This window comes from Neovison vison, chromosome 6 (genome assembly GCF_020171115.1).
Source record: "Neovison vison isolate M4711 chromosome 6, ASM_NN_V1, whole genome shotgun sequence".
NCBI classification, from domain to species: domain Eukaryota; kingdom Metazoa; phylum Chordata; class Mammalia; order Carnivora; family Mustelidae; genus Neogale; species Neogale vison.
In genome coordinates, this window is record NC_058096.1 from 48,164,204 (window position 1) to 48,188,399 (window position 24,196).

Sequence of the window (24,196 nt, forward strand, 5' to 3'; positions counted from 1 at the left end):
AAGTCAACAGAGGAAATTACAGTAGCATTTGATACAGTGGCACCTTTTTCTTGAGTCCAAAGAGGTGAAGATATTTGAGAGTTTGTGGCTTTGACAGTCTCTTTTTAAGACAGTAGCTAGCCAGGGGTCTTGGGAGAAAAAGTGGTAGGCATACACTGCCACCAATTAGCTATGGCCTTTATACACATATGTGTTCACATTTTCAAAACTGGCCTGCTAAAAATATATATGAGAATCAAGTGATTTGAAAGTAAATCCCACTTCCATTCCCCATTGCTTTCACTCCCTGTTTGCCATTTCCTTTCTAACATTAATTACTGTTTCTGAAGGAATTGGTGTTTCCTGCCCTGGTATAGTTTCTGTTTGTTTTGGATTGTCCATTAGTTGTTAAGATAGTTGCCATGTCTTTTTAGAATCTAGTATATCAAGAATTAAGTATGACACCAGGTTCTTACTTTCTTCTATCTCTCTTATTTTTAGGTAAGTCATCTGATTGGAGTGTCAATTCATTTCATGGAATTTTCCATTTGGTAAAGTATTATTTTTTTTATCAAATGACGTAAACTTTTGTTTTTGTGATTTCTCAGCTATATTCACCCACAACACTGACCTTCATAGTATATTCTGTCTAGGAGGCAAGGAACGAGAGTCACAGAATGAGAGAGAGAGAGAAAGAGAGAAGATGGCCTGGGACACAAGGGAAAGGACATATAACTAAATATTTTGATATGAAAAAAAAAAAAAAAAAAGGCAACAACAACACTATTGAGGGCACCTGGGTGGCTCAGTAGGTTGAGCAACTGCCTGCAGCTCAGGTCATGATCCTGGAGTCCCAGGATTGAGTCCCGTCCCCCCACCCCCAGCATCAGGTCCTCAGCAGGGGGGTCTGCTTCTTACTCTGACCTTCCCCCTCTCATGCTTGCTCTCTCTCATTCTCTCTCTCTCTCTCAAATAAATAAGTAAAATCTTTTAAAAAACACTGTTGAGAGAAACTTACATTTCAAAGCTATTTTCATGAATTTTGCCTTTTTGAATTTCAGGAAATAGAAGAGTTATTACAGTAGTCCCCTCTTACCTGTAGTTTCACCTTCTGTGGTTTCAGTTACCTGGGGTCAGCCACAAGTCCAGAAGCAGATGATCTTCTATCTAACATATTATCAGAAGTCAAGAGCAGCCTAACACTACATCACAATGCCTACATCATTTACCTCACTTTGTCTCATCATGTAGGCATCTTATCATCTCACATCATCACAAGAAGGATGAGTATGGTACAGTACGATATATTATGAGAGAGACCACATCATATAACTTTTATTACAGTATATTGTTATAATTATTCTATTTTATTAATTATTGTTGAACTCTTATTGAATCTAATTTATAAATTAAACTTTATCATAGGTATGTATCCATGGGGGGGCAGTATATATAGGTTCAATACTATCCACAATTTCAGACGTCCACTGGGGCTCTTGAACATCCCCTTTGGATAAGAGGGGACTACTGTATATTTAATTGTATTTAGAAAGGACTGGGCTTACTTACTTACTTGTCAGAGAATCCAACCAAGGTTAGAGTAGTGGCTTTCCAGTTGTATTTGGTGAAAATCTGACATTCCTCAAAAGGTTGCTTTACCTCTTGGGAAAAACCATAATCAGAGGGAGCTTTTCTTTTGAATTACTGTTTTAAGTCCTCACGTATTTGTTCATTTTGAAACACAGTTATCAAATGGAAGCAAAATACACAATTTTAGAAGTACAAAACCAGGATTCTGTGGCACAGAGATAATACCAGGGGTTGTAGTCCATAATAAAAGATTGAAGCCTCCAAGAGTGAGTATGATGAGAGGGACAAAAGAAGACACCATAACATCACATAACTTTTCCCTCATGTTCTGTATCTTTTCACTAATAAGAAGGATGTCTGTGTTTGGTACACTTTCTGCAAAGGTAGATGAGTCATGAATCCTAGCAATTTGTTTTCCCTTGGGGGAATATTTGTCTTTCCATCAAACTGCACACACATTGATCTATTGATAGATTTGTTGATTAGAGACTGAAAACTGTACTGCCAGCATCCTGCCTTTCCCAGTGTTTCTTAACTGGAAGTCTTGTTTTCTTCTAGAGATTAAGTTGACAAAAAGATATAGCTTAAAATACCCCAACCACTTAGATGCCGTATCCCTTTGATTCTGCTACTTTATTATCTCTTCCATCTCCACAGATTTAAATTTTTATTTTATTTTTTTTAAGATTTTATTTATTTATTTGACAAAGAGAGACAGAGCAAGGGAGGGAACACAAGCAGGGAAAGTGGGAGAGGGAGAAGCAGGCTTCCCCTGAAGCGGGGAGCCCAAAACAGTGCTCCATCCCAAGGATGGGCAGATGCTTAATGAGTGAGTCACCCAGTTGCCCCTCTACAGTTTTAAAATTTTAAACTAAATACCTTATATTCATAGTTGCAAATCCTGTTAAGACCATGGAACGTTGCCATTTCTTGTTGCTGACTGAGAAGCTTGACTATTGAATGAAATAGTGATAGGATGACATTGGCATTCTGTTCAAAAACATTAGTGGCTAAAACAAAGATCCTTCTACCCAGAGACAGGCCCCACATGACAGGTCCAAGAGCATATAGTGTGGGTACAATTTCTATTCTGCAAAGCATTCTGCTTCTGGTTAAGTGAATGAGTGGATGGATGACTTTTTAAATGAGAGTTTTAATATTTAAATATTAGAGATATTTTTAAATGAAGAATTTCCCATTTTAGTAATAATTACCTTGTGTTGGGAAATATATTGTAGGGATACTTTCTCATGCTAAGATTCTGATAATTCCCATATTAATAATCATGTAGCTAAATTTTATTTCTTTTAAAAACCTTTGTGAAGGAAATGGTGAGTGGGAAGCAAAGGGGTGACTAGTATCTTTTAACTCAAGTATTCCAAAAATTAAAAATAAATAGAAGTGTTAGGATTTCTAATACTTTCATCTGTCTTTTATATTCTAAAAGGATAAAATATACAAAAATTCTTTTTTCCTTTTATATCTTTACACTAGGAAGGAAACTGGTAGACTTAATATGTTGTCAACTATTCGTAAGTTCTGCTATATATGAATTACATAAAAATAAATTAATTTCAGTGCTATTTTCTTTCTTTCCTCAGAATCTCTCTTGTTTTCTCATTAATATCATTAAAAGACCAAAACCAAACAAAATATTTTTGTATTTCCAAAGAAAAGTCCAGCATTCTAGTATTTTATAACTTTGGAGAAAGTCTAGAGTTTTTTGTTTTTTTGTTTGTTTGTTTGTTTTAAAGATTTATTTATTTATCTTAGAGAGCAAGTGGGGATGGGGAAGGGGCACAAGGAGAGGGAGAGAAAGTCTTAAGCAGACTCCACAGAGCCCCAGGTTGAGATTGGGCTCAATCTCACAACCTGATCCAAAACCAAGAGTTAGACACTTAACTGACTGTGCCACCCAAGGTACCCAAAAATCAGGAGCTTTTTAAAAAATACATGTCACTTAGTAAAGGGTAGGAGCATCTGGAAATAAGAATCCTCCCTAATATTATAAAGACTGGGAGAAGTTCTGATGTTTATGGAAGAATTTAGACTCCCCCACCCCATGCCAAATAAAGTATTTCATACACTCAGTTCAATTTCAGCTCAGCTAAACTGTCATCAGAACAGACACATGTCTTTTCCTCAATTATAAAATGAGTTGATATCAGGACTAAGACACCAGTGATGGATTGGTTTCTGGATCCACGAAGCAAATTCTAACAGTAATCTCATTCAAGGCCAATAAGTTGTATTATATAAAGTAAGCAGAGACTGTTTGAAGTTAAATAAATAAATATTAGAAAATAAATAAGTAATAGAAAACAGAATGACCATACTTTTTGTTTCTTTTCTAAAATAAGTCCCTTCTAAGTAGTTGAATAATATTTTCGAAATATTCTCAATCTCAGGCTCATTGCTTCTAGAATTCTCATGGTCCTTGATACTGAATACTGTGATTATTGAGGTAAAAAGTTGCCATAGCTATAACTGACATTATAGAAAAGAAAGTGACTCTTCAATTCTCTGTGCCTTGGTATCCTCTTCTGTTTGCCTCTACTGGACTGAAAGCCCCATGAATTTAGAGACTGACTGGTTTTACTCATTTTTATATCTGTCACTATTGCCATACTGCCTGGTATATAGTAGGTGATCACTTAACATCTGATTAATTAGAGGAAGTACTGTCAAATGTAAAATCTCAACCATACCTGAGAGTTGTAAGAAATAATGAAATGATGTGTGAATGTCTGTGTGGGTGGATGTGTGTGTGTGTGTCCCCCAAACATAAATGCTCAAAAATAGTGTTTTTTTAATCTGACTCATGCTAACCAAATTTACAAAAAAGACTACCTTTCAGACTAAGATACCCCTGTTAATTTGTAATGGATAATATTTTATATCTGATTTGGGAGCTAGAGTTGTTTATATCCTTAGGCCCTCCCTGTTATTGATCAGAATATATGTATATATATACAGGGATATACATAAGGCAACTAATTCCAACTCAGAAATTGTTTGAACATGACATGAGAATAAAGGGAATAAATTAAAACAGGCTGATACTTCTCTTTTTTCTTCTAAGGTTTCTTCCAGATAACACTTCCCTTGGTTATTTTCAGATGCACTAACAAGGCTTTTTATAGCCCAGTTTGCTTTCTCTTAATCTGTGAGATCCCTAACACCTCAAGCCAATCATTATCTGATTTTTGAACATAGTTCATTTACTTCAAATAGATCACCCTGATCACTTTGTTTAAGAAGTACCACCTAGGGGAGCCTGGGTGACTGTCAGTTAAGCATCCAACTCTTAATTTCAGCTCAGGTCATGATCTCAGAGTCATGAGGTTGAGCACAGCCACCACCACCCCCAGGGTCACTCTCAGCATTCAGTGGGGAGTCTGCTTGAGATGCTCTCTCCCTATGCCCACCCACAATGCACAAATTCACACTCTCTCTCCCAAATAAATAAATAAAGTCTTTAAAAAAAAAAAAAGGAAGGAAGGGAGGAAGGAAGTGCTACCTGTGCTCATCTTTTTTGTAAAAAGATTATTTGTCTGAGAGAGAGAGACAGAGACAGAGACAGAGAGCACTAGAGGAAGGGGCAGAGGGAGAGAAAGAGAGAGAGCGTCCCAAGCAGACTCTCACTGAATGCAGAAGAGGACACAGGGCTTTATCCCATGACCTGGAGAACAGGCGCTGAAACCAAGAGTCAGATGCCTAACAACTGCACTACCCAGGTGCCCCAATATACGCATCTTTTTGATATACTGACAGTCTCCCAGCTAGCTTCAGTTTAGATTTGTTTTCTGCTCCTGCTTCCTGTTTTGAACTTGAAGTCTACATTATACTTTGTATCAATGTCTTGTTTTATGGAAAATAGTACCACTGGTGATCAAGAATCACTAATAGGAGGGCTGATGTGATACTTATTTAGTACTGTCTGTTTCCATAAATATGTATTAAATGCATAGCATATGGGCATCCTGAGTTGTGATTCAACAACAGACAACATGAGTCATAATCATTTGTGAGTTGAAAATCAAAATCAGAGGCTCCCGCTGTGTTCTAGAATTCAGTTCTCAGAACTAAAAGGATGAGAATGAGACATAGCCTTTGAAAACCCTGTTATGGTGCCCATCAATGTTTCCCAACATGTATTCTGTGAAACACCAATTCTGAGGGTTGTACTATCAGAAGTCAAGTAAATTTAAGAAAAATAGCAATCACTATTCCTTTTTTTTTTTTTAAGATTTATTTATTTATTTTAGAGCATGAGAAGGAGGGGGAGAGGGAGAAGGAGAGAGAATTTCAAGAAGACTCCTCACTGAGCACCGAACCGACTCGGGACTCAGTGTTACAACCCTGAGATCATGACCTGAGCCAAAATCAAGAATCAGTCAATTAACCAACTGTACCACCCAGACACCCCAACAGTAATCAGTATTCTTGAAGAACCATGGTGCAAATAAGATTAATCTGGTAAAAGCTCTAAAATGTCCTACAAACAAGTTTAGCTTTGCTGAACTAAATTTCGAATACACTTCAGAGAATAAGAACAGTAATAGCATCTTTAGAAGGTTATAATTCACTTTTATTGTTTTTAATTTATATGCATTTCCCTTTCTAGACTCTCTGAAATTAAGAATTTTTAATCATTATTCCTCTAATCAATCTTCCTCTGTGCTGTCCCCAGCTCCTGATAAGAAAGATTTATGGAAGAAAGAAGGGGAAATAGTAAGGAAAGGGTGTGTGTGTGTGTGTGTGTGTGTGTATATTCATCTGTTTTGTTTGCTTGTCTGTTCCAAACTATTGTGTAGTCCTTATGTATTTTAAAACTTTGTACCAATATGATAAAATGTGTTAATATTTATAGCAAGTTTATGTTACATTACATAATTAAATACACAATATTTTTGATTCTATAACTAGTGAAGATGATTACTTGAAAAAGTAAGTATGGCCTATAGTTAATGGAGTTAAAATCTGTCTTGGAAGAACTTTTTTATTTTACTTTAAATTATATATGTAAATTACAATTTTTCTATCATATTTCCACATTTTGTTATTAAGTTTATAAGTTTAAAGATTACACTCAGAAAAATAAGTTGTGAAAATATTTGTACTAGAGGAAAACCTCCACTCTTTAGAATTCTCTGAATGGTGATTTTAGATAATAAAATATTCCCAGCACTTGGAAGTTATTCCCCAATCATAAGCTACATAAACTATAAAACTTTAAAAATATATATTTGGTGAAAATTTTTATAAAATATTTCCATTTCTTTTCTTTAAAAGAACATATGTTGACCATAATTTAAACTTTTTTCAATGACCCAAGGTCATCGTTCCGTCCACTTCATTTCAGTAAATAATTGTTTAGCACCTCTTGTATATGATGATCCTCCCAGGCCCTTTTGGATACTGGTTTGAAACCTCTATATATTTTATGCCATTTTATGTTCTGAGTAATATCTCTGACTCAGTAATCATCCTGGGTATTAGCCATGCAAGTTTTCTTATTCCCTGGAAAGCCTTACTATAATCAAGAATTTTGCTAGCATATCATATACCTTGTAATTTTATTTTCTAAAATTTTGTGACATGTAATGTCTTTATTTCCCTGCAAACTTTTAAAACCCTTGTATCTTCATTTATTTTATTACTCTGACACTCTCTATTTCATATCATTCTTTGCGATTCACTTTCCTATTCTGCAAATAAATCATTTGCAGTTACCCTAAAAACTGGATTCTGTCACTTACGGTCTAGTGCTGTGGTTTCTTAGTAGAAGACAAGTTTATAGCCAGAAGCTGTAAGTTGGCCAAGTTCAAAATCTGTACAAGTTTACAGTAGAAAACCAAAATATTCCCTCTGTAATCACTGAACTTCCAAAAGACGATAGATGCCACAGGCATAGAAACAGAATCAATCCATCAGGCTCTGGGTGGTTTGAAGGTCTGAAATAGATCATGTGAGACTCAGCATTACTTTGGCCATTCTTATTTGAGGGCTACAGATACGGTGGTATCTTTTGTGAAAACCTAAAGACATAAAAATATAAATTAACCAGAAGGTAGCATTTCCTTTTTTTTTTTTCTTTAAAGATTCATCTATTTATTTATTTTAGAGAGGGAGAGAGAGTGAGCTGGGGGAGGGGGAGAGGGAGAAGGAGAGAGAGAATCCGTAAGCAGTCTCCTGGTTGAGTGCAGAGACTGAGGCTGCGTTAGATCTCTGACCCTGAGATCGTGACATGAGCTGAAACTAAGTGGTCACTCAACCAGATGAGCTACCAGGTGCCCCAGAAGGTAGCCTTTCTGACCTTACTCTCATCAGAAGGAACAGTAGGTTAAAAATTAATAATGACTGATAACATTTTTTCAAATAGTCTTACATTTTTTTAATCATTTATCTTTGATTATTTAATTTAAAGTTTACCAAGCCAGGAAACATACTGCTATATACTTATTACTAAGAACTATTTTAGGGGAGCCTGTCTGGCTTAGTCCGCAGAGCATGCAACACTTGATCTCAAGGTCATGGGTTCAAACCCCACATTGGGTATAGAGATGACTTAAAATACCATCTTTAAAAAAAAACTATTTTATTAGGCAATAATGAATAATTTTGATCTTTCTTCATTGCCTAGACCTCAAATCCCACAGCACGTTTCTCCAGTTTACTGTTCTCACCTAGAAAATTGGAGAACATGGTCATTCCAGTGTCACTGCTGTTCTAGGCATCAAATAAAAATTTAAAAGAACTCGAGTTTCTAGTGACACACTCTAGAACTCTCATTATACATAATCTCATTCTTTGGAGTTGCTAAGAAGTGATACTTAGGTTTTTGTGTCCTCAACTATGTTCTTCTTGGTCCATTGTTTCCTTCCAACTTAGGCATCATTACCATCTTCACTCCAAGAAGTAAGCTAATGGTACACAGGATTATACAAAAAGCTCCAGGAGAGAGGAGCTCTTTCCCAAATTTCAAAATTGCCTTATTGGAGAGAAAATTTCTATAATTTTTTTTTTTCAGAGAATCTAAGTGTCAGAAAGAACAAAGAGGAAGGAGAAGAGCTCTTGAGCTCTTGAGTTTGAAGCAAGATCTGCATTATGACCCCATGTAGAAAAGTGCTGGCCCTCCATAAAGCAGTGCTTTGAACAAATTAGTAAATTTTACAACAAGTATCTTGGATGCTAGTATTTTTTAAATCTCAGAATAGACATGAAGATAATTCAATAGGACCAAAGACTTTCAGTTTAAAGAAAGAATGATGCTTTATGAAACTCTGATCTTTTTTTTTTCAATTTTTTATTTTTTATAAACATATATTTTTATCCCCAGGGGTACAGGTCTGTGAATCGCCAAGTTTACACATTTCACAGTACTCACCATAGCACATACCCTCCCCAATGTCCATCACCCCACCCCCCTTTCCCAAATCCCCTCCCCCCAGCAACCCTCAATTTGTTTTGTGAGATTAAGAGTCACTTATGGTTCATCTCCCTCCCAATCCCATCTTGTTTCATTTATTCTTCTCCTACCCCCTTGACCCCCCTGTTGTATCACCACTTCCTCATATCAGGGAGATCATGATAGTTGTCTTTCTCCACTTGACTTATTTCGCTAAGCATGATACCCTCTAGTTCCATCCATGTCGTCGCAAATGGCAAGATTTCATATCTTTTGATGGCTGCATAGTATTCCGTTGTGTATATATACCACATCTTCTTTATCCATTCATCTGTGGATGAACATCTAGGTTCTTTCCATAGTTTACCTATTGTAGACATTGCTGCTATAAACATTCAGGTGCATGTGCCCCTTTGGGTCACTACGTTTGTATCTTTAGGGTAAATACCCAGTAGTGCAATTGCTGGGTCATAGGGTAGTTCTATTTTCAACATTTTGAGGAACCTCCATGCTGTTTTCCAGAGTGATTGCACCAGCTTGCATTTTCACCAACAGTGTAGAAGGGTTCCCCTTTCTCCGCATCCTCGCCAACATCTGTCATTTCCTGACTTGTTAATTTTAGCCATTCTGACTGGTGTGAGGTGATATCTCATTGTGGTTTTGATTTGTATTTCCCTGATGCGGAGTGATGTGGAGCACTTTTTCATGTGTCTGTTGGCCATTTGGATGTCTTCTTTGCAGAAATGTCTGTTCATGTCTTCTGCCCATTACTTGATTGGATTATTTGTTCTTTGGGTATTGAGTTTGCTAAGTTCTTTATAGATTTTGGACACTAGTCCTTTATCTGATATGTCGTTTGCAAATATCTTCTCCCATTCTGTCAGTTGTCTTTTGGTTTTCTTAACTGTTTCCTTTGCTGTGCAAAAGCTTTTGATCTTGATGAAATCCCAGTAGTTCATTTTTGCCCTTGCTTCCCTTGCCTTTGGCGATGTTCCTAGGAAGATGTTGCTGTGGCTGAGGTCGAAGAGGTTGCTGCCTGTGTTCTCCTCAAGGATTTTGATGGATTCCTTTCTCACACTGAGGTCCTTCATCCATTTTGAGTCTATTTTTGTGTGTGGTGTAAGGAAATGGTCCAATTTCATTTTTCTGCATATGGCTTTCCAATTTTCCTGACACCATTTATTGAAGAGGCTGTCTTTTTTCCATTGGACATTCATTCCTGCTTTGTCAAAGATTAGTTGACCATGGAGTTGAGGGTCTATTTCTGGGCTCTCTATTCTGTTCCATTGATCTATGTGTCTGTTTTTATGCCAGTACCATGCTGTCTTGATGATGACAGCTTTGTAATAGAGCTTGAAGTCCGGAATTGTGATGCCACCAACTTTGGCTTTCTTTTTCAATATTCCTTTGGCTATTCGAGGTCTTTTCTGGTTCCATATAAATTTTAGGATTATTTGTTCCATTTCTTTGAAAAAAATGGATGGTATTTTGATAGAAATTGCATTAAATGTGTAGATTGCTTTAGGTAGCAAGACATTTTCACAATATTTATTCTTCCGATCCAGGAGCATGAAACATTTTTCCATTTCTTTATGTCTTCCTCAATTTCTTTCATGAGTACTTTATAGTTTTCTGAGTGTAGATTCTTAGCCTCTTTGGTTAGGTTTATTCCTAGGTATCTTATGGTTTTGGGTGCATTTGTAAATGGGATTGACTCCTTAATTTCTCTTTCTTCTGTCTTGTTATTGGTGTAGAAAAATGCAGCTGATTTCTGTGCATTGATTTTATATCCTGACACTTTACTGAATTCCTGTACAAGTTCAAGCAGTTTTGGAGTGGAGTCTTTTGGGTTTTCCACATAAAGTATCATATCATCTGCGAAGAGTGATAGTTTGACTTCTTCTTTGCTGATTTGAATGCCTTTAATTTCCTTTTGTTGTCTGATTGCTGAGGCTAGGACTTCTAGTACTATGTTGAATAGCAGTGGTGATAATGGACATCCCTGCCATGTTCCTGACCTTAGCGGAAAAGCTTTCAGTTTTTCTCCATTGAGAATGATATTTGCGGTGGGTTTTTCATAGATGGCTTTGATAATATTGAGGTATGTGCCCTCTATCCCTACACTTTGAAGGGTTTTGATCAGGAAGGGATGCTGTAATTTGTCAAATGCTTTTTCAGCATCTACTGAGAGTATCATATGGTTCTTGCTCTTTCTTTTGTTAATGTGTTGTATCACATTGATTGATTTGTGGATGTTGAACCAACCTTGCAGCCCTGGAATAAATCCCACTTGGTCGTGGTGAATAATCCTTTTAATGTACTGTTGAATCCTATGGGCTAGTATTTTGGTGAGAATTTTTGCATCTGTGTTCATCAAGGATATTGGTCTGTAGTTCTCTTTTTTGATGGGATCCTTGTCTGGTGTGGGGATCAAGGTGATGCTGGCCTCATAAAATGAGTTTGGAAGTTTTCCTTCCATTTCTATTTTTTGGAACAGTTTCAGGAGAATAGGAATTAGTTCTTCTTTAAACGTTTGGTAGAATTCCCCTGGGAAGCCGTCTTGCCTGGGCTTTTGTTTGTTTGGAGAGTTTTGATGACTGTTTCAATCTCCTTCTTGGTTATGGGTCTGTTCAGGTTTTCTGTTTCTTCCTGGTTCAGTTTTGGTAGTTTATATGTCTCTAGGAATGCATCTATTTCTTTCAGATTGTCAAATTTGTTGGCGTAGAGTTCCTCATAGTATGTTCTTATAATTGTTTGTATTTCTTTGGTGTTAGTTATGATCTCTCCTTTTTCATTCATGATTTTATTTATTTGGGTCCTTTCTCTTTTCTTTTTGATAAGTCTGGCCAGGGGTTTATCAATCTTATTAATTCTTTCAAAGAACCAGCTCCTAGTTTCGTTGATTTGTTCTATTGTTTTTTTGGTTTCTATTTCATTGATTTCTGCTCTGATCTTTATGATTTCTCTTCTCCTTCTGGGTTTAGGGTTTCTTTTTTGTTCTTTCTCCAACTCCTTTAGGTGTAGGGTTAGGTTGTGTACTTGAGACATTTCTTATTTCTTGAGAAAGGCTTGTACCGCTATATATTTTCCTCTCAGGACTGCCTTTGCTGTGTCCCACAGATTTCGAACCATTGTGTTTTCATTATCATTTGTTTCCATGATTTTTTTCAATTCTTCTTTAATTTCCCGGTTGACCCATTCATTCTTTAGAAGGATGCTGTTTAGTCTCCATGTATTTGGGTTCTTTCCAAATTTCCTCTTGTTATTGAATGTTAGCTTCAGAGCATTGTGGTCTGAAAATATGCAGGGAATGATCCCAATCTGTTGATACCAGTTGAGACCTGATTTAGGACCCAGGATGTGATCTATTCTGGAGAATGTTCCATGTGCACTGGAGAAGAATGTGTATTCTGTTGCTTTGGGATGAAATGTTCTGAATATATCTGTGATGGCCATCTGGTCCAGTGTGTCATTTAAGGCTTTTATTTCCTTGTTGATCTTTTGCTTGGATGATCTGTCCATTTCAGTGAGGGGAGTGTTAAAGTCCCCTACTATTATTGTATTATTGTTGATGTGTTTCTTTGATTTTGTTATTAATTGGTTTATATAGTCGGCTGCTCCCACGTTAGGGGCATAGATATTTAAAATTGTTAGATCTTGGGCGCCTGGGTGGCTCCGTGGTTTAGGCCTCTGCCTTCGGCTCGGGTCATGATCTCAGGGTCCTGGGATCGAGCCCCGTGTCGGGCTCTCTGCTTAGCGGGGAGCCTGCTTCCCCCTCTCTCTCTGCCTGCCTCTCTGCCTACTTGTGATCTCTCTCTGTCTATCAAATGAATAAATAAAAATCTTTAAAAATAAAAATAAAAAAATAAATTGTTAGATCTTCTTGTTGGACAGATCCTTTGAGTATGATATAGTGTCCTTTCTCATCTCTTATTATAGTCTTTGGCTTAAAATCTAATTGATCTGACATAAGGATTGCCACCCCTGCTTTCTTCTGATGTCCATTAGCATGGTAAATTCTTTTCCAGCCCCTCACTTTAAATCTGGAGGTGTCTTCGGGTCTATAGGCAACATATAGATGGGTTTTGTTTTTTAATCCATTCTGATACCCTGTGTCCTTTGATTAGGGCATTTAGCCCATTAACATTCAGGGTAACTATTGAAAGATATGAATTTAGTGCCATTGTATTGCCTATAAGGTGACTGCTACTGTATATTGTCTCTTTTCTTTTCTGATCTACTACTTTTAGGCTCTGTCTTTGGAACGCTTCACAAATTTGTGTGTCATCCTTGCGCAGGGGCCATGCTAATCTTCTCTGTATCGTTCCAATTTTTAATATATGTGCTGCCGAAGTGAACACGAAACTGTGATCTTTTTAACAGAGAACAAAAAATAGCTTGGTTGCTAGATGTGTGTGTGTGTGTGTGTGTACATGTGTCTGAGAGAGAATGAAAGACGAAGAGAGAAAAGGAAGGAGGAGACACAGGACAGACATAGTTACACTAATCTTTTTCCACAAAGAACTTGTGATTGCTTGGAAATGAAATATATAATAAAATTCACATAGGGATTTTAAATAAAGATAGAAAAGAAGACAGGGGAAAAGAATGGCATTAGAATAAGTTTGGGTCTCTCAGGAATCCCTACAGATCTTTTGATTCAGGTGCGGTAGCAGTAGCATTAAAAGCAGAGTCAAGGCACAGACAGGTCTGTTGTAAGAAAACAGCAGACCTTCCATTGGTCCTCCCATCCATTGCCATCTCATACTGAACCAGTGCAGCAAGTCTTTTGTCAGCCCTTGGGCTGAACATGGCCTTTGCATTCATTCTAGTTCCCCTGGCTTTGCCTGCGTGCTTATGGATGGCGCTCCCAGTGTTCATTCCACTGCTATGGAAAGGCCTATTATTCAAGAGTTGCACATCCCATTAAAGGAATAGCATTGAGCATGATTTTTGAAACCCTGCATATGCATTTTGTATTGGGGCTTGAGTATCCAAGAGGCCTTCAAAATATCATTGTCAGTTTATTATTCTGTTGAATTCACAGGTGCTTCCATAGGATGAACTCAGGTGAGAGACACCAGAAACTAAGCAAGGATGAAAGGAAAATGAAAGAAATTTCATTCTGTGTGACTCAGGGATGATAGGCAGAAAATCTATTCTAAATTCTATTCTAAATCTATATAATCTATATAATATATATATAATATATATAAATTATAATATATTTATTATTATTAATATATAAATCTATATAATCTATATAATCTGTTCATCATTTATTTCTATCATTTGTTCCCATTGTTATTTTCCCCTGCCCAGTTATTACTTGCATTTCTTCAGAACTATTAGTGTGTAAGCCTGAAGAGGCAGAGAATCGAGGTTGCTACACCAGAGTCTGAGAAAATTCAAAGTTTTGAACTGAGGGCCTACCTCTGAGCTCATGTTTTTTCATTACACTATTTGGCTGAAGATCTGATAACTAGATGCGCTGTAACTGTTGCAAAGACAGTGTAATCTCTTGCTTCCTAGATTTTCACTGGTATTTTTACATGTTGTTTAGAGTATCCACACCCTTCCATGAGTTTTGGGTGTTTTAGCTATTTGGGAAAAAGACGAGGGGGAAAGAAAGGAATTGGTGGTAGAGAGATGGTGCCTGAAAATGGAAAGGTCACAGATGAAAGTGGAGTATGTGTTACCTTCTGGCTCAGGCCAGGTGGTTGGGTGTGGATGTCATATATGTCCCAGTGCAGTCACCCTTGCAGTGGTAATTCTCTCAGTTTAGCCACCACAGAGTATTGTTCCTTGTTTTTCTATAGTGCTTGTCAAAATGCTATGACAACAGGCTGGTTTTATGAAAACAGAGCCTGGCTCTCAAGAGACAGTGTGTCTGAAAGTCAAACATGGATGGCAGCCATTGGCATGCAAAGGAGTCAGAAACCACAGATTGTTTTCTCGTTGGATGAACAGCTTAAAGCAACGTAAAGTTAATTGAAGAATTCCTTGAAAGTGAAGTCAGACTGAAAGAAATGCTCTAAGTCTATAATTTACTAAATGTGAAAGGTCTGTAAGTGGTAGTGAGACAAAGAGTTTAAGGGGAAAAGAGAGCATTTTTGTAAACATATCTGGCTTGTATTATTGCCGAGGCAGTTTTAATTATTTGTTCTAATAATGTAGATCTGCAGAAGAATCTTTAATTAGGTAAAGCTTGATTTATGGAGTTGGCCTCATATAAACCATGAGGTCATGGTGTGCTGCAGAAAATTACAGGCCTGGTCTTGCCATTGAAAACTATTATTTCTACCTAGAACTATTCATGCTTTGCATGTCTTACTCTCACGAAACCAGATCATCCTGTGTTCTCATTCTCAATGTCTTTTGCCCAGGTAAATCCAACATACACTATTACTCATTAAGTAATTTATCAAGTATATATATAAAATAACTGAGGGAGCAGATGCAGAATTTAACTACTAACTCTAGTAGTTGAAGAGATGTTTACTTCTTGAGAGCTTAGAGACCAACCTGTGATCCAGAAATGGATTCATTCTCCCTTCAGCTGGCAGACTGGCAGGGACGTGTGAGACTGTCAAAAGTGATATCTGTTTGTCTGTATGCTTGTCCTTCCCACAAACCTAACCCCTTCCTCCACTTTTCCTCTCCTTCCCTAGCCTCTCCTGGGAAGTACTTTTGTTGTCATCGATGCCCGTTTCATCTGGTTTTAAATAAGAGATGGGAGCCTCTACAACATTTTGCTGTGGTTCTTACTTCCCTCCCATTGCAGTAGAAGCCTTGATGTAGGGCCAAGGCCTTTTCTTTGATTATAGGTCTGCTGATTTTAATTTCCTAACATTTTTCTTGCATTGATTATACCTTAATGATTGCATTTTCTAGGTTCCCTATTTCAATTTTGCTAAAGTAGAAATAAGATTTAAGAAGGAATCCTTCTAGATTTTAACAATTTATTTTCTATTCTTTTAGATTTGTCTAACCCATATGTGCCTTGATAGCTATTTATTTATTTTAATTTATTTGACAGAGATAGAGACAGTGAGAGATGGAACACAAGCAGGGGGAGTGGGAGAGGGAGAAGCAGACTTCCCACTGATCGGGGAGTCCAATGTGGGGCTCTATCCCAGGACTCTGTGATCATGACCTGAGCCAAAGGCAGACACTTAACGACTGAGCCAGCCAGGCACCCTTGATAGCTATTTTAAATGATATGCTTTTATCAGGTCTTCTCAAAGTGTTCAGTGTTTTTGCCATAAAAACAACTCCTGCCTTCACTGTCATATTTCATCACGTTACCTAATATTTGATTAAATTATATAATTACAATAACAAGTCCAACAGGCATAAACAGGTTTGGGAATAAATGTAATTGTTGAAACAGTTGGAAGAAATGCATGGGGCATACTAGAGAATAGCCTCCTAGCCTCCAGGATTCAGTATATATGAGCTCAGTCCTGAGTTAAACAAAGGGACAGAACTGGGTAAGTGGAGTTCAGTTATGAGAAATTCTGACTCTGTACTCTCCACATTTTCTTCATTTTACAGGTGAGACCCAAGGTGGTTACATGGCTTGCCCAAGGTTGTCAAACTAGTTGGAGCCAACCTGGGTGTCCTGACTTTCTCAAGCCTCAAGCATATGCCTTTTCCCATGGTACCAAAGGAGGACTGATACCCTGACCCTTTATGAATGCAGGTTTATAGAGTATACTTGGATTTATTACCACAAAGTATCCGTCTTGATGCTTACTTTACCCATAGTTTTTATGTTACTGATTAACAAACATTTTAAGGGGCACCTGGGTGGCTCAGTGGGTTAAAGCCACTGCCTTCGGCTCAGGTCATGATCCCAGGGTCCTGGGATCAAGCCTCGCATCGGGCTCTCTGCTCAGCAGGGAGACTGCTTCCTCCTTTCTCTGCCTGCCTCTCTGCCTACTTGTGATCTCTGTCTGTCAAATAAATAAATTAAAAAAAAATCTTTAGGGGCGCTTGGGTGGCTCGGCGGATTAAGGCCTCTGCCTTCGGCCTGGGTCACGACCAGGGTCCTGGGATCGAGCCCCGCATCGGGCTCTCTGCTCAGTGCAGAGCCTGCTTCTCTCTCTCTCTCTGCCTGCCTCTCTGCCTACTTGTGTTCTCTGTCAAATAAATAAATAAAATAAAATAAAATAAATCTTTAAAAAAAAATTTTTTTAATTCTCCTTGATATCAAAACTGATCCTTCTTTATTATAAGGAGTTAATCCAGGTCAAAAAATGTATCAATTTTTTCTTTAAATGACCATAACTAATAAGAGAAAGAGACTGCATGGAAGAATTTTTCAGTAGGGCTTTTCCCCCTTAGCAATCTATAGCCCCATACTGTTCATAGCTGCTCTTATCCATCTAAAAGCAAATTTTTAAAGGGTGTTAGCCTCAGGGGCACCTGGGTGCCTCAGTTGGTTAAGAATATGCCTTCAGCTCAGGTCCTGGTCCTCATGGGATCGAACCCCACATCAGGCTCCCTGCTTGACGAACCTGCTTCTTCCTTGCCCTCAGCTGCTCCCCCTGCTTGTGCTCTGTCACTCTCTCTCTGTCAAATAAATAAATAAAATCTTAAAAAAAAAAAAAGAACATTTAAAGGGTGTAGACCTCAGAGAAAGCTGCTTGCTGCAGCACTGTAAGGTTTATATTTATATGTTCTCTTTCACAAAGCATATGTGCTGACTTTCCTAATATCAGATGGAAAGACTTTTTTAAAAATCACTTTCCTTTTCCTGCCCCTTTCTTCCAGTGTTTACCTCTTGCCCCACCCCCTTTCAGAAAACATTTGATGTTGCCTAGAGTCAAAATGTACCTACACCTGGGCAGTTAAAAATAAAATCAAAACCATTAGGATGAATATGAAGGAGGTAGGAAAATGCTGTACTCAAATACGGAGGTAAAAATGGTTTTGTTATAATTGAAAATTGTATTGAACCGAACTTCCTCATAGACAAAACAAAACAAGACATTTAGGGGTACATTGTTTTGTTTTGTTTTGCTGAAGGGAAACATCAGGTCTTCCACAGGGATATTTCTACCAAGCACTTCATTATAAGCCAATAACCCTTATGTAAATGAAACTGAATAACCACCTAGAGCAGGATATTTGTTCATACATTAGATCTGGAGAAACCATACTATAGTCTAACTCCATTCTTTGTTGATGGGGAACAGAAGTCCAAAGAAGATAAGCAATTTACCAGTCAACAAACTCGTTGGTGATATTAGCAGCCTGGAACCAATGTCCCTTCATGCTGACCGGGGTCCCAGAGCACTGTTGTTTAGAAATCAGGTCCAGTCCAGATATGGTCCAGTACCATACTTTATTATTGGGCAGTGGGGACATGGACTGTCAAGTGAGTAGGATTCAGATTTGATGAAGTCAGAATATGCAGAAGAGGGTTTTTTCTTTAAGGGCTTCTCTTTCCACTACGAAGGAAGACAGAGGGTGGACCTCTGTCACAGGTTCTTGTCAAATCCCTGTGGATTTGACAAGGAGAAAACTTGAATAATAGGTGCTCTTTTTATACGTGTTTTAAAATAAATACTTTGTCAAAACTTTCCTTTCTTTTGTCAGAATTAGTAGCAAGGTATGCTGTATCATAAGACAGTGAATTTATCAGAGAACTTCGGGCAGGGGTCAAGCTGTAAGCTGGCTGTTTATTGCCCAAAAGGCCAGGTCTAAGACAATAGGGAGAGTGCTCCGAAGGGGGCATTTGCTTCCCAGCTCCAGCTGATTTTTTCTTGTGAAAAATACAAGTATACATTGGGCCATCTAGTGTCTAGTGTTTGCTGAAGGGAAACATACCAGGTCTTTCACAGGGACATTATTACCAAGCATTTCATTATAAACCAATAACCTTCTTCTAGTGTTTTGAGAGAAGCTGGAAGTCTGGATTATTAAATCTTATGATCTTAAATGCTGGCAACTTCCTTCTTACACATGCTCAAGCCAGAAACCTTGGAGTTGACTCCTCTCTTGACTCTCCTTGACTCCTCTCTTCCTTTCAAAACCTACATCTAATCTGTCTGGAAATCCTGTTGGATGTACCCTCAATAATATTCATAATCTGATCACTTCTTACAGATCTCTGTTGTACTACTATAGCCCAAACCACCATTATCTCTTTCCAGGATTATTGCAATATCCTCCCAGTTGGTCTCCCTTCTATGCATTCCTTCCCATAGTCGGAGAGATATTATTGAAGCATAAGTCAGGTCTTGTTGCCTTTCTTTTCACAACCATCCAAAGGCTTCCCATCTCACTTAGCAAAGTCGAAAGTCCTACCAATGCTCCATGAGGCTCTCTAACCTCACCTCTGCCACAGTTGGCCTGTCTTTTCCTTAGATAAACCTGCTCATTTCTTCATCATGACATTTGCCTTTGCTCTCTTCCCTTGCTGTGAATGGTTTTCCCCAGGTATCTCCATGGCCCAGTCAGCTCCTCTAATCCCTTGCTCAAATGTTATCTACTCCATAGGCCTTCCTTGGCCACGGTATCTAAACTTGTAGCCACACGCACACACCCTCCCTCTCTACTTCTCCACGTTGCTTTATCTTTACTACATATCATGATCTCATATACTATGTATTTTCTTCTTTGTTACCTGTTTTCCATATTAAAATATAGTTTCCAAAAGGGTAAGGACTTTGTTTTTTGTACATTTGCTCATTGTTGTATACTTAGAATCTAGAAATGTGTCTCACACATAGTGGGTGCTCAGTAAATGTTTGATGAATGAATGAATCTAAAAAACCAATTTCATCAACTGTAGGCCAAAGAAAACTCTTCAGTGGGGCATATCTACCCTTGACCCTCTTTGGCCTAGGGTCAAGAAGAGTAAGCACTTACCCAGTTGCACATAGTAGCTTGGAGACAAGCACATAACTGCATCATGACCCCTACCCTGCTCAGGAAACCATAGAAGAGCTCTTCCACTCCACTCTGCACATTAGGTCTTCCTACTTCCATTCTGCTGAACTTTAATGCATCCTTATCATTTTATGCCACAACAGTTTTTCCCAATAAATTGATGTTTAGAATATGTTATTGATGTTTAGAAAGTGTTATTTGAATTAGTTCAGCCTCCTGAGTGAACTTCCAAACCTCTGAAGGTAGGAAACATTTGAACAATATGACTTGCTTTCTCCACAAAGCAGTGTTTAGAGTTAGACAAACAATAAATAAGAGGGAAAAGCTTATGTGAAGACACTCAGGTGGAAAAAACCTTTGTGCTTTGGAAGAGAACAAATGAAAAAACTAGAGAAATGGGAGCAAGTGGTAAGAAAAGACATTGGAGAGGTAGGCAGGGCCAAAAATTGTAGAACAAGGTAAGGAATTTGGATGTTATTGTTAAAATCCAATGGAAGACTCAGAAGTCATTACTATGAACTATATATAGTGATAATTTTTAATATAACTTTTTACTGAAGTATGACACATATACATCCTGGGATGTTTTCAAGTAAATGTGTCAATTATTAGTGGTTATTTCAGCACCCAGACAGCCTTCCTTTTGTTTAAAGAAAGTTGGGGGGGACTTAAATGACTGAAAAAACTAGTTTATTTTCACATTTATAACAAAAATGTGAAAATCTATTTAAAAAAATATGACTAAAGGGGTACCTAGGTTCAAGCCCTGCATCAGGCTTTCCACTCAGCAGGGAATCTGCGTGTCCCTTTCCCCCTCCCCCTTCTCATGCTCTCTCTCTCTGTCTCTCAAATAAATAAACAAAATATTTAAATAAATAAAAATATCTTATTAAAATAACTAAATGTATTTATTTGTATAGAAAATAAGTTTTGTTTTAGTTATAACACTAGATTTTGGTTATGATTGTTCAATAAAGTAATGCTTCCCAGGCACAGTCTTTTTAATGGTATCTACTTTAGTTAAATACATTAAATGCTAAATGGTCATTCATTTTACTGTTGTATTTGCAACTTTGCCAAGTTACTATCACTTTGAAATATATAGCATTTTGCTTCTAAAAAAATAATTATGTATAATTACACTATACCAAATGTACATTAATTGCAGTTTTTATAAAAGGTATAACTTGTCCTTGAGCTCATGGTTTATTGGGCCTGTGTATTCTAATCATAAAAAGGGATCAAATATTGAGCAGTTTACTAACATTCTATAGAAGATAGAACAAGGCTCTTTTAGTTCAGCATACGAGAACAGTAAAACATTACTGAAGTTGTTTTGTTTTGTTTTAACTTTGGAATTGCACAAGCCAAACTGAGGGATTTTGTAGAGGGATTTTGTAGCTTGACCTTTGCCATCTGGTGACTAAAAAGGCAGATTCTGGGATGTGATAACATTTGAGATATGAAGAATCCAAGCAGATTCAAGCTATAGGTAATCTGGAAAGCTGACGGAAAAACTGTGTTAGGACTAACTTTAGAAAGTTATGAAACGTTCACAGCCCACTGTGACATAAGTGAGAACTGTATGAAGAAAAATTTAGGAGCTCTTTGTAGCCTTCTCACAACTGATTTAGTAGCATTAATGGAAATTACAGAATTAGAAAAATTCAGAACTAGAAAGGACCATAGAGCCTCTCTTTTACAGATGAGGAAACTGAGGTCCAGCAAGTACCAAAGACATGCTCAGTGTCACATAGATAGAGTTAATGTAGGACTGAGGTTGGGATTTGGAGCTCCTATTTTCTTGCTCAGTATTCTTTTCCATACTTTCTTGGGCATTTTTTTACCATATAGTCACTGGGGTTGTACCACAATAGAATGAGCTGGCTTAGGTGAAGAAGGGGAACACATTGCCACCAAAAGTGAGTGATCAGGCAAAAGCTGGAAAATGGCTACCTGGCATGCATGCTGGTTTTCCTCATAAAGGAAACTTGTACTCTAAGAGCTTTTGCAACTCTAATTTTAATAAAGTTTAGATGCTTTTCATCGTAGTAGGTAATTATTTGTCCTCTCTACTTATAAAAATTATTGTTCACTCTAATTCATGCATGTGTTATCCACTCTAGTCTTTTCTCAGAACCTGTCTTCCCTTTGACGGCACCTGTTCCAAAGTTGCTTAGTAATACAGTGTGACCAGAGAGCAAGCCAAGACTCTGAGCTCTATTCACCACTTGGAATGATGAGTAATCATTGTACCCATAACTAATTTAAGCTTCTACATTTGACAAAAACCCAATAACTGATTTTCCTTTGCCACACGAATACAAACTAGCCACATAGTTAGTGAAGGGAAGATCCATAGCATTGAAATCAGCTTTCCTATTGTGCAGCAAGGACTTGGAATGGTAAAAGCAGTTGGTCACTTGTAACCCAATAAGGGATAAATGATTTTTAAAGTAAATTGTGAGAAAATTTCTTGACTATGCAGTTATATATAGTCTATTCTTAGCTTAGAAATGAGAATTTATAGGTTTATATTACATTATTAAATGCATGAGAATTAACTGATTAGAAATTTATTTGCCAACGGATAATTTCTATGTGAATAGAAAATCTCTGGATACTGCTGTATTTTTTTTTTTAAAGATTCCATTTACTCATTTGACAGACAGAAATCACAAGTAGGCAGAGAGGCAGGCAGAGAGAGAGAGGACGAAGAAGGCTCCCCGCTGAGCAGAGAGCCCCATGTGGGGCTCAATCCCAGGACCCTGAGATCATGACCTGAGATGAAGGCAGAGGCTTTAACCCACTGAGCCACCCAGGTGCCCCTATTTTTTTTAATATAAAGTTATCTCTACCCATCCCATCTCCATCCATTTATCCAGCTTTTTAGCTATAATCTAGAAGGTAATTTCCCAGACATAAATATTTTTAGATTAAGGGCTTAACAGTTGTATTTATAATAGGGAACTTCCAGAAAATAAATGATTCAGTCTCCTATGCCTTAAGGTAGCCCCTTTCTCCAGTGGAGACTGGGATGAATTATTCATTATAGTAGATATGTGGTCACATCAGGGGCCCATCTCCATAGAGTTAAAACTGGGTCCTACGCTTCCATCCTGAAGTCCTATGGGAAGTTTTCCAGTATCCCCTTTCCCCTCATTTCCACTGATCCTGGATTGATTTGGAAAGTGGAGTGAGGAAGGCGATGTTGGCAGGGTTTTCATGTACTATAATAGTGATTCACTAAGGTAGTGAAGGACTCTTTTTTTCAAACATGAAGGAAACTGAGAGCCCAACAAGGGAGAAGCCATGCTATAGGACAAGAGAAGTTACGTAATACATAATCTCTAGGACTTAAAACATAAAAACAAAACCTGAGCTCCATGTCGCCTGTATCCTGTGTGAGATTTGTTGTTTTTGTTGTTGTTTCATGGTCTCATTCCACCCTGCTGAAAACTCAAGCTAGGCTTTATTTCCTTTCCAAAGCTGACTGGACAGGAAGATTAGGCAGTGTATCTTATGTGAATTAATTTGCCTTATTTTAGCGCAAGAGAAAGACCCCTTAGGGCAGTGTTGATAAACTTTTCTTATAAAAGGCCAGATAGTAAATATTTTAGGCTTTGTCAACCATATGGCCTCTGTAGCAACTACTCAACTCTATGATTATAACACAAAAGCAGCCACAGGCAATACATGAACAAATGAGCAGGGCTGTGTTCCATAAAACTGTATTTATGGGCACTGAAATTTAAATTCTATGTATTTCTCACATGTCATAACAAATTACCCTAATTTTTACTTTTTTCCAATCCTTTAAAGATGTCAAAATCTTTCTTGTGTGCTCTACAAAAATAGACTGTGGACCAGCTTTTGGCCCACTGGCCATAGTTTGCTAACCCCTACCCTAGGGTAATAAATTGAGAAGCCCATAGGTGTTAGAACATGAAGAGATAGAATATGACACCTGAAGGACAGTTGATTTAAATGTGGTAGGGGAAATGACTGTTGGGTTTGCCTATGCAGAAAGAGTAGATGGTTACCCCGATGGTTGATTCTATTTTAGGTAATCTGCGTTAGTACTAGGTCAAATTCCACATTCTTTATTTTAATTTACTGTCTTAAAATTTATGAAAGGCAGGTTTTAGCTAGCCTTAGAGAAGAAAAGTAGAAATAAGAAAAGAACATATGACCTAGAGTTTACCATATAGTACACAGAGCCAATAGGACATTTTATTAGGAATGGCAGCTCGTGGTTTTCGTTATCACTGAATCATAGGGAACCTTGTCTGAGCCAGGGAGGAGGCAGTTAAC

The 24,196-nt window shown here is 37.6% G+C and overlaps 1 protein-coding gene and 1 non-coding gene across 5 annotated transcripts in view; one reads left to right on the plus strand and one right to left on the minus strand.

Moving 5' to 3' along the window:
* CMSS1 (cms1 ribosomal small subunit homolog) overlaps positions 1 to 24,196 on the plus strand; it is a 389,957-nt gene that overhangs the window by 202,093 nt on the left and 163,668 nt on the right. Inside the window, exon 2 of one of the 4 annotated variants that reach the window (XM_044251211.1) lies at positions 481 to 530. The exons of 2 other annotated variants lie outside the window; for them this stretch is intronic. The gene's annotated coding sequence lies outside the window, so the exon portion shown is untranslated. Of the gene's footprint in view, positions 1 to 467; positions 531 to 24,196 lie in introns of those variants that run through there. One more of the 4 variants, XM_044251213.1, reaches the window with a different exon arrangement.
* Positions 13,234 to 13,341, minus strand: LOC122910967. The gene has a single exon (XR_006385317.1). It is a non-coding gene; the product is annotated as a U6 spliceosomal RNA (small nuclear RNA).